Here is a 16,459-nt window from a genome sequence, read left to right as displayed (position 1 = left end):
CTTTTTCATGTGAAAATGGCAGTTTTGACAAAGGCCTTTCATTCTGTGATGGAGATAATCAAAATGAAAAATCTCATCTTAAATCAAAATGAAAAGAAATGGAAAACTGAAACAGTTACGCTTTCTGTTTTGACATTTCCCATTCAAAACTCCTCAGAATCCTTTCCCTGCTGTGTGAAAATGTTCCTTTTCTGATTTTTTTAATTTTTTTTATTTTTTGTGTTTCACTGGTGGAAAATAATTTGGAAATGCTGACATTTCTTGCATGAGATATTTCCAGCTTTATCTAGAGAAGTTGTGCCTACAAGTACACTGAGTAAGGCTTGGTTCCTTACACCCCACCCCACGAGTATTTTAGAAGACTTGTTGGAAAATATCAAATTTAAATATTAACCTTCCAATATTAAAAACAAAGTTAATGGTTATATTTTTCTCTTTGAATCCAAACACTTTTCAGGGATTTCAAATATTAAAAGGTAACCAGATTTAAAACCAATTTCACAGCAGAAATCCTTCCGTAGAAAATGTAGACCAGCTGATGCAACTGGCAAAATTCACACTTTCAATTAAAATCATTAAACACAAGAGACCCCATTGCCTGTTTCATGTATAAAACAACAACAAAGTAGGGATTTATGAAAGAAATATTGTATTTCTGTGTATCTTAAAGGAAAAGCTGAGAATTGAATTTAAATTGAGGATCTTTATGTGAGCTGCTGATATTCTTTCCTTCTCCAAACTGCTAGTACAAACCTGAGACTAGCCCAATGTTCAAATTTTATGCTATCAAAGGCAATCTGCTGTTACATATTTCTTCTATAAAATCTATGTATATACACTGGAAGTCTGTGTTAATTTCAGTGATATTCCAGCAGTAAATACAACATGAAATGAATCTTTTCCTCAGTGGTCAAAGGTATTCCTATAGTAAAACAAGTCCCCTCTGAAATATTACATATTTTTACTGTGCTCTTCTACAAGTGTAGCGCAACAATAATTTGTTGGTTTATAATGCAGAACTCCTCTGAAGCAAGTAAACAGCTTTCATGAGGAGATCAAAAGGAATATGTATTTTAAACAACATTAAATGTAATTCTAGATTATTTTAAACTCAGGTTCCCTGCAAAAATAATAGCATATTCTGTCTATAGATCTTCCTCTTAATAAGCTTAGTAGAGACGCCTTATTCACTTCCTGGTAAGAAACGCTCTTCATAAGAATTATTTGTAAATGCAGTTAAATTAACATCTTCAACTGCTTTTACTCCACAATCATGAAAATAACTACATCCAGAATCATCTCACTTTAAAAAAGTCATTTTAGTCTAAAGTTTGGCAAAAAAATAAACTGAAATGCTTAGAAATTTACATTTTTGTCACTCCATAAATCAAAACTTACTTTACATATTAGAACAATTTTTTGTGAGAATTTTGGATCTGAGCTGATAACCTTTTGCCAAGTTCTAACAAAATGCAAATTAAAACATCTGAGATATTAAACAGACAATCGAGGTTTATGGTTACATCATGAGATTATTGCCCAGTAACACTGCATACTATGGCCCCAATTCCGAAATGCTCACAGGCTTTATGTATGCAAGCAACCCTTGTGAACACAAATATAAGTGCTAATATAACCTCATGGCATCGAGAACACAATGTTGTATCAGCAATTGACATGCAAACTGTTTTGCTAAGGGAACATTCCTCCAAAAGATGTAGGAGGCTGTATGTGTAGAAAAGGGCAGCAAACGATGGCAGAGGCTTAATTATAGCACCACTAATGGCAGGAAGAGAATACAGTACTGAAGACAGCCAGCAGCATTAGCTCAGAGCAGCTAGAGAGCATACAGGACCAGCTCCTCAGCTTCTGTAAGCTGGAATGGGTTCACTGGCATCATGCTGCACGCATTTTTACCAGATCAGGGTCTGACCCATACCTGCAGAGGCTATATCAAGTGCTGGCTGACAAGGAATGAAGACTAGGTACTCTCCCTGTAGGTTATCAAGGAGCATCCTGGCACTAATGCCTTTTCCCTCAGAAGCCCATGCTGTAGATGCACGCCATAATGCAGACCTTACGTAGTGCTGAGGGAAGCATTAATTAATATTTTTAATTGTTACATACTACAGCAAGGTAAGAGTAATTGGCTTGCTGGACACAAAATCTTTCCGGACACAAAATCTTTCCGGACACTGCATGCAAACTCAGTTAGAACCATTGCCCACTCCCACACCTCGCAGAGGCAATAGTGACGGTTCCTGTTCAGCCTGGGATTGGCTTTCACAATACTCTCCAGGAAGAGTTAAGCATGCAGAACTTAATGCATTTGTGGCTCGTATTAATTCATCCTTGGCCTCTGTAAAAACTACAAACTTCTGACAATGGAGAAATGGTTGTTTTAAACAGGCCATTGCTAATAATGAAGGGTACACAATACTCAAAATAGTAAGCAAGGTCAGATTTGAAGAGGAGGGATTCACCTAGTGCTCAGAGATACACCGATACCAAATCCGGGTCCTCAGGGGGGAAGGACCAGCATGAGGCTGTCAGGTGAGGCTGGCATCAGTTTCATGAGCAGGGTGGGGTTCCTCCTCCCTTGGTGTCCAAAGCAGAGGAGGCAACAGCAAGTCCTTTGAGGGGGTCCACAGACACCCCCCCAAGAGGGATGCCAAATGCTAAAAAAATACATGCACCACAATTGGCTCACCATGAGGTTACAAACCGGTGGATGCCCCCAAAATCTTGTTCAGCTCTTCTAACCAAATAGATTGAGAATAAATTGTAGGCTAAGACGTAGAAAGATGTTCCCACTCAAATTTCACTGTTCTAATTGCAGAAGCTGGAAATAAAAATACTTTCATTCAAATAACCAGCATTCAAAATGCTTTCAGATGGACTTTGACTCCCAAAAGACACAAAGGGGCATGAAGGATGCTCTGTATCATCACTTTTATTGGTGTTATGGGCCAGGACCCCATAGGTGCTGTCCTACCACAAAACGAAGATGGTTATCTCTTCTTCAAATCATGATAGTTTATTACAACAGTTTACAGTCCTTATTTAATCATCTCAGCATGTACTGCATGGAGTCTGCAGTGGAATCAATTCATTTCTAGCAAGTATTGGGCCAAATTGTGCTTTTACTCCCTGGAGGAGGGGTGGGGGTAAAATACACGGAACAGCTGGGGCCACCCAGTAGTTCAGCAAGGCACTCTGGCAGCAGCAAGGCAGATACAAGCAGAAAACATCTTTAAAAAGCCCTCAATTCTTCAGCAAAGCCATAATTATATTCTGAACATTTTTCCCATAATCATTTTCATCCAAAAATTTGCCAAAAAAAATCATCATGAAAGGCGTAGAGATCTACATTTTTGACACTCCATAAATCAAAAGCTTATTTTACATAGCAGAACCAAATTGCAGTATATTTTACCTCAACCTTACTGCCTTTTAGCATTACCTGCTCCTTTTCCAGACTTGGGGATTTTTAGATACCCTTCCACTGCTCCTCCTCAGTTGTTTTTTTAATTCACCATCCTCTTCGTTAAGACATATAAAATATAATTTCTCAAAATCTACCTCCTCGAAGCACAATGTGGCCCTAAGGCTGAACTAGCTCAGTTTTTGCTATGACGACGTGGAGCAGCCCAGGATCATTGACCCACTGCTCCCCATCCCTCCAGGTTCCCATTGAGCTATTCCCCACAGGTCAGCGACGCTCCCTCTCATACCAGAGGTGCAGTAAACATTTTGTGAACACACGCAAGCTGCAAATGAGTGCAGACTTGACTTCCAGCACATCCGCTTCATCCTGGGGATCAGAAAGGTTTCCCTCGGGCACAATACATTTAGGAGCATTCATTCCAAGAGGGGGAGTAAGCAAGTCCTCATTTTGTTAGCACATAAAAAATGTTTGCTCTTCAGTTTCAACTCTGATTCCTTTTTTAAATCAGAATGAGTCACCTTTTTATTTGGGAAACTGGATCATAAATTCCTATAGTCCAACCACAACCAAAACAAAACAAAATACAAATAAATCTGAGAATAATAGTGACTTTCAGAGATGATCAAGCTGGGTTTGATTTGTGTTATTTATCAAGAGTTAAGAAACTTTGTTTCCCTTCACCAGTCCCCTGAGCCATTAACTTCCACATTGCACCACATTCTTATAAGATTATGGGAATTTTCAGTTTAGAAAATCCAAAGCATTCTGCAGCTGAGCATATTTAGTTGCATTTTACAGTTCTATTTTAAAATAATACCACTACATCTGATACCTCGTACTTGTCTGTGACAAATGTAATATGCAAACATCTTCCATTGCATAAACAGCATAGGAATGGCAATAACAATACACTGAATATCTAACTCCCATTGTCTGGAGAGCAGTCTTAATGTTGCTGAGTTAATGAGTGAAATGAGCATTGTGGTCTAAGTGTCGCACAAATAATGGTTTCCATTACAAAAAACACTGTACCACCACACCCTGGCCACCTCAAAAAGCAAAGCTCTAGAGGTTTCCCACAGACAAATATATAACCAGTGCTGAATTTCTCCCCTTTCCCTCTCTCTAAGGCAGTTAGTTTAATGCCCTCTTTCTTTCTGGAACCTATTTTTTGTGACAAAAAGCAGCTAAAACGTTATGTGGTTTTTCTGTGAACAGGAGTAAAATGCACCCAGCGTAGACCAGCCTCTTCTCTAGTGTGAAGGTCATCTACCAAAGCTGCTGAGTGGCAATTCAAGCCATTCTTACAGCGATATAAATCTCTCTATTTCTGTCTGCATCTTCTTACACATAAAGCAGCAAGGCCCGAGTCCTGCCTGCCTAGTCCTGAGCTGCGCTGTCACACCTTTGATAGCAATGAGGAGCACATGTGCAGAAGGATGTGCAGATCCCACCGACAAACGCTCGGATGCAATTCCATACAGCCATGACGCTTCTGCCAGGGACATACTGAGGGTAACTTGCAAGCAGGTTTTCGAAAGGAAACAAAACATGCACAACTGAGCTATGAGTTATTGTCCTGGTCTGGCTGGGATAGAGTTAATTTTCTTCTCCGAAGCTGGTGCAGTGCTGTGGTTTAGATTTAGGATGAGAACAATGCCGATAACACACCGCTGGTTTCAGTTGTTGCTAGGTAATGTTTACACTAAGTCAAGGACTTTTCAGCTTCTCAGGCCCTGCGAGTGAGAGGGCTGGGGGGGTACAAGAAGCTGGGAGGGGACGCAGCCAGTCCGAACTTGCCAAAGGGGTATTCCATACCATACGATGTCATGGTCAGTATTTAAACTAGGGGAACTGGGGGGAAATCACTGATTGGGGACTGGCTGGGCATCGGTCAGCGGGTGGTGGACAATTGTATTGTGCATCACTTGGGGTTTTTTTCCTTGACTTTTTCTTCTCTTTCTCTTTTTGTTATCTCCCTTTTCATTACAATTATTATTGGTAGTATTATATTATACTTTATTTCAATTATCAAACTGTTCTTACCTCAACCAACAGGTTTTACCTTTTTCTGATTCTCCTCCCCATCCCACCGTGGGGCGGGGGGGTGGGGGGGTGGAGAGGCATGAGCAAGCCACTGCCTGCATGGTACTTACTCACTGGCTGGGGTTAAACCACAACAGTTATAACAATAGCAGTCAGAGGGATATAAGATACAAAAGGCCAAGCATTTCACAGCTTGAGACAGTGTAAGTGCAGCCTTTCTACAGGCCCAGAAGCCAAGGCAGAGAAGAAAAAGGAGAGCTGACCAAACCAACCTGGGAATTCAGCCTTGTGTAAAACCAGGCTCCCAAATCACCGTACAACAACTTGTTCTCCTACTTCTACAGGTGCAGAAGTATATGCTTCTTTCCCCCAAAACTCCTGAAGAAGTGTAAAAATTACACTAACAATCTTTGAGTAAAACTATCTGCAATTTGTCACAGACTTTGTATCTGACATCTGGCAAGATGCACAGTCAACCCCAGAGCATTTTACAAGGTTGCAGAGGACAGCCTACAAAACAGTCAATAGCTTCTGTTATTTATCTGGGCTTTTGTTAATTTTCTGTGATTTCCTGGTGTGGTTTTTGTCAGCGTCGATCCACAAAACAAAAGGAGTCAGGTGTTCTAACCCCACTGAAACCAAAAAGGAGGTAGGTACCCAAGTGCCTTGGCCACATAAGGTATCAGGCTTGCCACCTGCAGCTACCCACGGTGGCTGCAGCTGAATGGCACTGACTGTGGGCAGCCCTACTGTTACACCCATGTGGTGTCCATCTCAGATGAGAAAGGACTTGTACAGAACCGAGGTCGCTGCTTTCATTCTGTACAAATACATGGCTTCTGGTTTTGCTAGCACCAGTGACTCCCAGGTTTACAGGAGACTCAGATGAAAACAGAGTAATCCATTCCATCAAACCAGGAAAGGTTCGAGTTATGGTGGTGGCATTTTAGATTATGGATAACAACAGTAAAGCTTTCCTTAACAGGACGCTACCCATTTTATCATGATATTCTAGGGCTGGTTTTGGAGCACCTGGAATTAATAGCTCTTGTTTAAACTGCAGTAGCATCTCTAGAGCTTCGTCTGCAAGTCAAGACCCACTGGTGTCTGCACCAGGAAACATCACAGCAGCTTGTCCTTGCTTTGGACCATTTATGATGTAAATCTTCAGTGAAAGATAAAAACAAGCCCAGAAAGAGGGAGCACAGAAAACGATAAGTGAAGACTGGTGTGTACAGTGCTGAGCTGTTCTCTTTCGTTTCATCAGTTGGAACATCTGGAGCTTTTTAATGTTATTTTCTTTGTAGCTAGCTGTACAGCATACTGATCTGTAGGGTAGGATTCACTTTGTGCAGATTGTCAGCTGGAACAATGTGATAAAGATTGTTTGAAAAGTTTAAGACATGTAGACTCCATCAAAGCTGGCCTCCCTCTCGAGGTGAAAAGTAAATGCTGGGTCTTTTTTGAGGTGAACTTATGCGGCACATAAGTTGAGACGGTCCTTTACTCTGAAAAATACTTGTGACCCTCCTGACAGTAGACCTGAGAGCAGCAGCATCAGATTCTCCAAAGAGGAAAATGGACTTTTGTCTTCTCCAATTTAAAAATGAGCTTCTTTATTAAAGGACAACATGTCAAATTTTAAGGATGGGGCTTACCTACTTAAGAAAAACATGTGTCATTTCTAGGTACCAGCTGCGCCATATATTCCCTTAAGACACAATCTTATTTACTCAAGTTTTTAGACGGGCATTCCTAGAAAAGATTTAAAGAAGGTAAAAGATATTCCAACAGCAAAACTAAAATTCACTTTGTTCTTGAACTAGCATGGTTTCTTTTGCCCCATCTTCAATTTCTGTAGCCTCCAGTGAGGCAGACTGGGGTATTAGACTCGGGAATAAGGACTTTAAGATCCATTATAGAACCAAAAAACGTCACAACCAAAATGGGGATCCAGTACTCACTTAGATACGACTGTGGCCACCCTGCGACTCCAGCCATGGTCCTATCTATGCCTGGCTACATGGCAGAAGTTACACTAATTAACACAAACAGACAAAAACTCAAACAACAAGCACATAACAGCCAGAACCACAGCTAGTGTGGGATCTATGTGACTGGACTGCTAGGTAGAAATGCAGCATTTTCTGAGGCAGCAGCAAAACTGTTTGGCTTAAAGGGTAGTGCAGACACCTTGAAAAGGCAGGAAGCACTTTGCACTCACCAAGTCCTGTCCCATGGGTATGATTAGGTGGCGTGATGGGTCAGGCGCTGAACATAGGTTATAAAACCATGCTGAGTATAGGTCATTAGCTATTCTCTTTATTTCTGGACACATTCAATCACTTCTTTTGCCTGTGCTCCTGCTTCCTGCTTTGCCGTGTTTTGACTGCACGCCTCTGGGCTGAAATACTTTTACCATGTCTTGGTATTTCACTGAAAGGATTTTCAAGTACTTCAATCAGCCAATACTGGAACAAGTTCAGTAGAGAAGAAGCAGGCTTGCTTATTAGGAATTTATGCCATTCAAAACTAGATCTGTTCTTCTTAATTTCATCCTCCATGACTCTCAGAAAAGACCATGAAACTCCAGGCTCCACCAACATGTGCTGTAGGACAACATCGTCGTTTCAGCTGGAGCTATCAAGCACACCACCAATGCCAAGACAAAATTTTCATTTGGGTTTAAAAAATGGGAGTCTAACTCATAACATGTTTTTCTGATACAAAGCCTGCTCCCACTAATGACTAACAGATTATCAGCCATTGATTAACCTATGGGAACATGAATAACATAAATCATTCAAGGAAACCGGTGGCTCGCTGTTTCTTCCAAAGCAAGAACTGGAGATGGAAAAAGTACCCAACAAGCCAAATGGGTGGCAGGGTCCAAGCAGGCAAAGCAGCAACAATATGTCTGCACACAAAGCACAGCTAACCTGGGAACTCCTCACTGCAGGATGCTGTGGAAGTTAAAATTTAAACAGGTTCAGAAAATGATCGGACAATTCTGTTGACTTGCGAGACCCTCCCTATTCAGGAAGCCTCTGAGCCATGCAGCGCTGGAGGCTGGGCCAGGATCACATCCTCCTGCCCCATTTTTATCCTCTTCCAATGCTACTGTGAGCAGCAACCCAGTGTAAGCATTCCCAGGGGTTTTGTCTTGGTTTGCCAGGTCTGAGTCTGGCACAGTCCCCATCTCATCTCTGCAAAGGGTACAGATCGCCACACACAGTTTTCCCTCTCTGAGGTAGTCGGAAAAGAACAGGGGACAGGAAGGAAAGCAATCCTCATCAGGAAATCAAATCCATGTTGTCCCTTGGTGACATGCAAAAGCAGTCTGGAACAAAATAATGTATCTAAATCCGAAGTAGTTGTTTTTACCCTCTTTCAGCAAGTCATTCACATGATTTACAGAACAGTATCTGAATCCATTACTGTAACAAAAGCATGTTGGGAAATTCTGATACAGGAGTTGCGATACCTTTTAATTATTGTCCATCTCAACTTTTGGGTGGAAATCCCTTCTTTCAATTGTGTTTGGTGATTTAAAGCAGATAAACAAGGACTTCTCTTGACACACATGAACATTTGTAACATCTACTGCAATATTGTGCAGTCACTTGGGGGCTCTACTTGCATCAGACTAGAAGTGACCCAAGAAGAAGCAGGGCACTGGCAAAATAATAGTAAGAAGAATAATGAAAACTTGAATAATGAGGAATGTCAAAACGTTTTGCCAGAAAGTTCACATTTGGAGATGTGCAATGGGCTGGATTTAATGACAGTAAATCCTCTCCTCTCTGCTAAAGTTCCTCCTGCTAAAAGCAGAGGGCCTTGCGGGGCTGGTGGTTTCTCTGACCCTGTATAATGAGTATCAGCCCCCTTCTCCCAGCCACCATTTCCTGCCTGCTCTTCTGAGGGTTTGTACGGGCACCATTGTCAGGAGATATGGAGACCTGATGCCTCCAACAGCCCCTGCAGCCAGATTCTTTCACCCCTTCACTCCCTCCCTCCCAGTTGTCGCTCACCTTTGGGATCCTCAAACTCCATCCCCCGTGCAGCACCTGTGTTCCTGCTCGCAGCCTTTGGATGATGGAGCAATGCTCCTGCCTTCCCCTGCCCTTCCACTGTCTTGTCCTCAGCTTGGGAGGACTCAGGGATAAGGATCGTTTCCAAACGGAGCTTGGTACAAACCAAACCAAACTGGAACTTCAGGGGACTGCATCAATGGGCATCACTCCTGACAACAGGAGGCTTGGTGTGGCAGGCAGAGGGGTAGGGAAGCGACAGCAAGGGATCGGGGTGAGATGCATAGGTTTCCTTTGTGTATCTTTCTGGAGCTTGCAGGTTTTATCAGCAGTCACTCCCTGGGATTTGGGCTTAGCATTCTGACAAAAATTCTGACAATTCAGCACTCTGCTCATCACATCCCCCCGCTCCCCGGCTAATACCAGTATTTCAAGAAAAGCGTACAGCCCAATCTTAAAAAAGTTCCACCCCATATTTTACCTTCCTGTTGCAAAGCCTAGCCAGTAGCTTTTTCTAGATACTTGGGTGCCTTTTCATTATTTGAGAAATACGATGCACATGTTAGATATTTTGGATTCACCTCATAACCTGCTAGCGTTGCTGGTAAAGTCTTTCTCTCTGATCCTAGGATCTAGGTGTACAGACTACAGAATACTGTAGCTTGTTTGTGGGCATGGAAGTTAATTTTAATGCCAGTTTTTATACCTGAGATACTGTAAATGAGTGTCTTCAACTTATATTGCCCATCGTAAACTTTTTTAACCTGTGATTCATTTTCAAAATAATAAACGTAACTATTCCATAAAAATATCTCAACACAGAAGAGCCAGAAAAATGAAGGACATGAACAGATGGCACATCAATCTTCTGCATTTATACAATTTGTTTTTTAATGCAAATAGTGTGGGTTGCCTGCTCTTGCCTTGGATATTGTTCCAAAGACGAGCACATTTTCTTATCTTTCTGGATCAATGTGACATTTGCAGTTATCATAAAGTGGGAGCCCATTTAATGATGTTAATGCTTCCTTAATGCAAAAATAAAATCACCTCCTTTATAAAAGCAAACAGATTAAAAGTCCCAAAGAGACCATTGAAATCTGTGACATTTGCAGTTACTGGTGGCTAGATGGCTTGATTATACACAGGTAAAAAATGTCTTAAAAGCGTTGTTTACACTCATTAATAAGAACATTAAATAGGAATGCTGGAGTCTCCTCAGCTAGAAACAGTTCTAAAAATGTATTAATAAAGAAATGGAGGCATCATTTCATGCAGCCTGTTTAGATGGTTCAAAAAACCCAAAACTGCAAACAACCAAACTTATGGCCTTATGGCAGCTTGGTAAATCTTCAGACCCCAGATGTAATGTGGTCTGCATTTTTATTTGCACATATTGGAAAGTGACTCTGCCAGCAGTCCCTGATTTCATGCCTGTACCGTTCCCTCCACGGTGCCACCAAGCAAGTGGCACATCACTGATATTTCTATTCTTGCCCCTGGGGAAAATCTGAATCCTTAGTTTTTGTATGGGCTTTTGGAAGAAAAAAACCCAACAACAACAACAAAAAACCCCACCCACCAACAACCAAAATAACCTTCTCTTCTGTTCTGGATTCTTGAAAAAAGAGAAATTAAAAATTATTGAAATATCTCACTTGAAACTATTTTGTGTACAATGTATTCTGCAAGTCTCAGATTCCCAGAAACCCAAATTTGGCTGGGGCTACATTACGTCTCTCTAGTTCTAATGGGAAAGAAGGAAGTAAATGGCATGAGGAACATAGTACATTTTTCACTGAAAAATATTTTAGGAAGAAATTTGCTTTTTAAACAACCTAACAGTTTGGGACTTGTGAATGTTTGAAAGTCAAAATGCAGCAATGGCTTCTGTGGAAACATCATTTTGAGCGAAAGCCCAAAACCCAAACAACCCCTTTGAACTCTGCAGGTGATTTTGCTCAGGAAAAAGGCCACTGCTTTCTCAGTGAAAACAAGCAAGTTCTGCATGCCTTGGGGAGGCAGCAGCAACAGCTCCAACACCATCAGGCTGGAGGCAGCCACCGCAGCCTGCTGACCCCCAACACTGTCCATGACAGAAACTCTATGCATCATTTCTTTTTGAAGATTTTACAGTGAAGGAGGGATGAATGCTATAATCAGGAAGGGGTGGAGGAAACAATCACAGAATAATTAAGTGTAACTGGGCAGTCCCCATGAGCATGCTACTCCTGCTACCTCTCAGGCTTCCTTCCAGACCTGCAGCTTCTTGTAACTGCTCCTTTCCCTTTGCTGCCCAAAGTCCTGCCCAGAAGAGCCCAGCTCACAGGGGCCCTGGAACAAACCACAGATGCAGACACAGCCTGCACAGCTGCACACACAGGGCAGACCCACAGAAACACTCCCTTTACAGTAACCGCAAAGTGGGTTAGAGGAAGAGGCAAGGTGGTAGAAAACTCAATTTACCATACAGCCCACAGATCTTTATTACGGTTTTGGAGATGCTGCTCTCAGGCACAGATACAAAATGGGGGGTCTGTTGTTGCCATCAGGAGCAAACCCTCTTTTAAAATAACCCACTAACTAGAAAAGGTAATGCAAAAATGCCTTTTAATTCCCTGTCCTTCCCCTTCTGAATGAGCTGTTAAAAGACCAAGAAAAACTGTTATAGCGATACCATAAAAAGAAAAAGCCCAAAAAAACAAAGAGCTCTCAGCTCCAGGCGTGTCCGAGGGGCTGGCAGGGAGAGACAGCGCCCACATGGGAAAGTTCTGTCACCCCATCTGAGATATCACTTAGCGGTGGCAGCTCTCCAGAGGCAGAACGGGTCCCACCTGTTTGCAATGTGTTTAGCTATTAATATTTATATAGTAGTTCAAGTGGGTATAAAAAAAAAAGGGATGAAATTCATCAAATTGTATGTCATCTCTTGGTGGTGTAAAATAAAAACCATTGCAGCAGGGGGAGAGGGAAATGGCTGGTTTTTTTGCCTTTCTGCAGAGCGAAATGTTGCTGTTCTCAAAATGTCTCAGTGCAAAGCATTTGGCCATCACCTCAGTGCGATCCACACCTTGACATCTAGGCTAAATACCACGGCCATGGCCTGGCCCCAAAATCACAAGGCTTTGAACACCACCACACAAATAACACATTTATCAGTTCTGTGGCTCAACTTACAACACCAGGGAAAAAAAAAGGCAAAAAAGATTCACACTGATGTGGAAGTCATTTTCTTAAACTTCACTTACTGTGCCAAAAAAAGCCCCCGAAAACATCTAATTTTTTCATTTTTCTAAAGTACCGATTCCCGGATTGCTGTGAGGCTGAGCGATGTCCAAGCAGAGTCCATCCCCCTACACAGATGTGAAGTCCAGGGATGTTTCCTAACGAAGAAGATATGGGTATCCCAGACATACTGCTGGTGCTCAATCCTTTTTGAATTGTTCTGCTTTCTATAAAATATTTCAATATTCATCGGAGCAAAAGAGAGGAGAATGACAGATCACCCAGTAGTAACTTTACCATCGTCCTTGAAAACTATTTGAGGTGAAAGTGTTACATATGAAGAGGATAATTTCAGCATGGGAAAGACAGAAACATCTACTCTAGGTGTCCCGTACCACAGAGCATGGAGCACTTTCCAGGCAGGCAAGAGACTGGGGCTGAGGATGCTGCTCTAATAATGTAAGTCTTGCACATTTAAAATTAATCTGCCTGACATCATTAAGATCTAAGCCACAGAAAACAGAAGGGTTTTAACAGGAAAAAACTAAAAGCCATTCATGCCAATATGAATGACCATCTTTGGGCAGTGGCCTGAGTATTCATATTTTCTTTGCATAAATGGGAAGGTTGCACGTCCCCGGGGGGTGTCCTCTAAACAAGGGGCAGGCAAGGGAGGTAGAAATGAAAACTGATTTTTGTGTTCAATCCTGTGAACATTACCCCATCATTTCTTAAAATTGAATCCAGTCAGGAAATTCAAGTGAAATCTGTGAACAATTTCAGTCCTTCTGAAACATCTTTTGTCAGTGAATTAAGTATTTGCCAAAACAAGAACAGGAATTGCCTAGTCTCTGCACTGAATAGAAACAGCACCCAAGACCCTCCAGAACAGCAGTGATGGCGATGGGGATCTGCTCCAACCACTGAGGGAGCGTGCACCCAGCCAGCAAAGAAGGGAAGGGAAACAAAGCTCAGTTTTCCAGGTGCTGAGAGTTTTTGGTCAGGAGTGAACTCCGCACCCTCCCACCACTCCTCCTTCCAGCCCACTGATGCTTCCCAAAACACCATCAGTCACAACAGTTCAGCTGAGCATGCTCGGAAAAGCGTAGAACAGGTAATGAGGTCAAGTTGCTTTCCTTCCCTGGGATATTTTTTACACACTCGGTACAGAATGAAGAGGAGAGTAGTTCTCTTCTTGTCCACACCCATCCATAGCCTCCTGTAAGCTGATTTAATTTGCGCATCTCTCCCACCTCCACAGAGAATTTGCACCCGATTAAATGAACTTGCTTGAAAAGCTGAGCCAGCTGGAGATCACAACCCCAACCAATGCCCCAGTGCAGCCAGTTTGTCCGTAAACATCAGAGCTTAGTGCACGGCAGAGGTAGGAGCCACATTGGTCACTGTTAAGCTTCTCTCTTCCCTCTCACTCACACATGGACAAAACCCAAGCCCACACAGCCTCTTTTGCACAATATTGCACAGTCCAGGGAGGGAATTTAAGTCAAAGAAACATTAGAAAGAAGGAAATGATAAACCAGAATGATGTACGGCAACCTTAAAACATCTAGGTCTAACCATGCCAGGAAACTTTGTGAGGGCAACTTAGGCCAGCATGCATTTAAATTACCTAGCTCGAGTAACTAACAAGCCACCTGTGACAGTCACCACAAGCCCTCAATCACGATATTTATCTCAGGTCTCTCTAGCAGGTACCACTACTTTGCATTTAATCTGAATCCAATCTCTGCAAGGCCTTTCATTCCCATCAGTCTAATCAAAGCTTTGTTATTTGCTATCATAAATTTTCAGCAGAAGATTTCATGAAATCTATATAAAGTTCTGTACACTCTTGTAGTAAATTCATTTTAATGAGAGCACTTGTCTCTGCCATACAGACTCGCTCATTATAGGCATTTTGAAACCTGAGTGAATTCCTTCCTTCCCGAAATAAAACTGAAGAAACTCCTTCCTCTGTCTTCAGTTTCTATTCACTTGAACACTTTCAGAGTTTACAGTTTTAAACAAAGATTTTCTATTACTCTTTTTCACACACCATTCAGCAAATGCTTTTAAAGAGCAGGCTCTTTTAAAATTTCACCCCATCTCAAGGTCCTCCTGTTGGCAGAGAGGGCTGAGTAAATTTCTGTGTGTATAAGTAAAGCAGCACCTTGCTCTGGAAGTAGAGAGGATGGGAGCATGCAGACGAGCCAATCTGCCATTGTAGCGCTGCATCAAGTAATAGGCAATGTGCAGAAGAACAGAGGAATAGGATTAACCTGCATGGAAATCCACTAGCAAGTTAGCAAGCATGGTGACTAGACTACTCAAGGAAACCTTTTCCCTGCCTTGTCCAGCCATGAGCTCCAGCTTCATCAGAACTTTTGTTTATACAGGGAAAAAGTCATTTAACTTTCCTGTCCTTAGTAGTATTTTTATCTGATAAGTATGTCTGGAGGAAGATGCAGGCAACTGAAAGGTTGATTTCTCCAGGCTTTTGGCTTAGCCTAAGAGTATAAAAATCTGGAAGAGTCACAGGAAGCATATTTTCTTTTTATGTTCCTACCCAGATTTTGGGGGTCTGTGGGAGCACAGCACTGTTTGCCGATTTCGGCTACATTGAATCTTACTAATTGATTCAATTGAATCAGTTGAGTTGAATCTGGCTACATTGAATCTTTGTCACTGATAAGGGCACTTTCTGTGTAAGGTAATCTTCAACAAAAGTTTCCCGCAAAGAAACACCCGCGTTTAAGAGAGGCCGCCCCATGAAAGCTCTCTTTCAAGATTCAAGATGCTGCATTGAATCAACAAATCAAGTCATTCTGTATTACAGACACTGTGTGTACAAACTCCAACCTGCTCAGGTGGGTAAAGGAGGAATGGGTTGGCTTGCTTCCCTACAAATGCACCGTGGCTGATTTCCTCAGCACAAAGATCTGCAGCAGACCAAGGCAGCATCTCTCCTGTGTCTCATGCTCAGAGCCGAGTGCCACGTCTGAAGGGAAAATGGGAGCCACCCTTGGGCAGGGAGCTCAGAGCCTGGGGAAGTCTCCAAACTGCAGGGAAGGCAGAGCCAGTCTCACTCCTTTTTCCTTCCTGCATGCATTCTAGCTTAGGGGACCAAGTATATTTCTTTGGCTTTGACCCTGAAGGGGGAAAAAACCCCTAATTTTGTGGTCTATACCTGCTAATTAACAGCCTTGCATATCTTCAGGTTTCAGTTTTTATATCTAGGTATCTTCTACAGTTTTGCCTTTAGATCAAATCCAGAGCAAAAGGACCCATTTCTGGCACACAGGTGACAAAATTCCTCACTGGATCTGTCAGGACAACTTGACTAAGAACAAACTTGCTCCTGTCCAGTTGAGGTCTGAGCGCCACTTTGATTACCCCAGCTCTAAAGTACAAATCTCTGGCGGAATCACCTGCAGACAAAGATCTCACATGCCACCTCATTTAGTCTTAACCTTCTACTTGTCCTTCTCCGAGAGATCAATGAGATTGACCAGATGATTTCCAGCAGTCCCTTCCGACCCTGACCATTCTGTGATTCTGTGAATCGTGCCAGCATGTTTGTGTCAGAGAAAAGGAATCAGCTTTACCTCCATGGGCAGCTCTTGTGCTTCGTGAGACACTTTTATACAGTTTTAAAATTCTTTTTCATGAGACAAAAGAGAAAGAAGTCACAGTCAGCATAGCAGAGAAC

At 42.2% G+C, this 16,459-nt stretch overlaps 2 protein-coding genes across 2 annotated transcripts in view; one reads left to right on the top strand and one right to left on the bottom strand.

Moving 5' to 3' along the window:
• SPATS2L (spermatogenesis associated serine rich 2 like) overlaps positions 1-16,459 on the top strand; it is a 726,913-nt gene that overhangs the window by 136,016 nt on the left and 574,438 nt on the right. The window lies entirely within an intron of this gene.
• Positions 1-16,459, bottom strand: part of SATB2 (SATB homeobox 2) — a 412,340-nt gene that overhangs the window by 116,447 nt on the left and 279,434 nt on the right. Inside the window, exon 12 of the mRNA XM_080400567.1 lies at positions 5,767-7,249. The gene's annotated coding sequence lies outside the window, so the exon portion shown is untranslated. The remainder of the gene's footprint in view (positions 1-5,766; positions 7,250-16,459) is intronic.

The sequence above is a fragment of the Falco punctatus genome, assembly GCF_963210335.1.
Source record: "Falco punctatus genome assembly, chromosome: 8".
In the NCBI taxonomy this organism is placed as follows: domain Eukaryota; kingdom Metazoa; phylum Chordata; class Aves; order Falconiformes; family Falconidae; genus Falco; species Falco punctatus.
The sequence above is the reverse complement of the archived record's forward strand: the minus strand, read 5'-3'. Positions and strand labels throughout refer to the sequence as shown.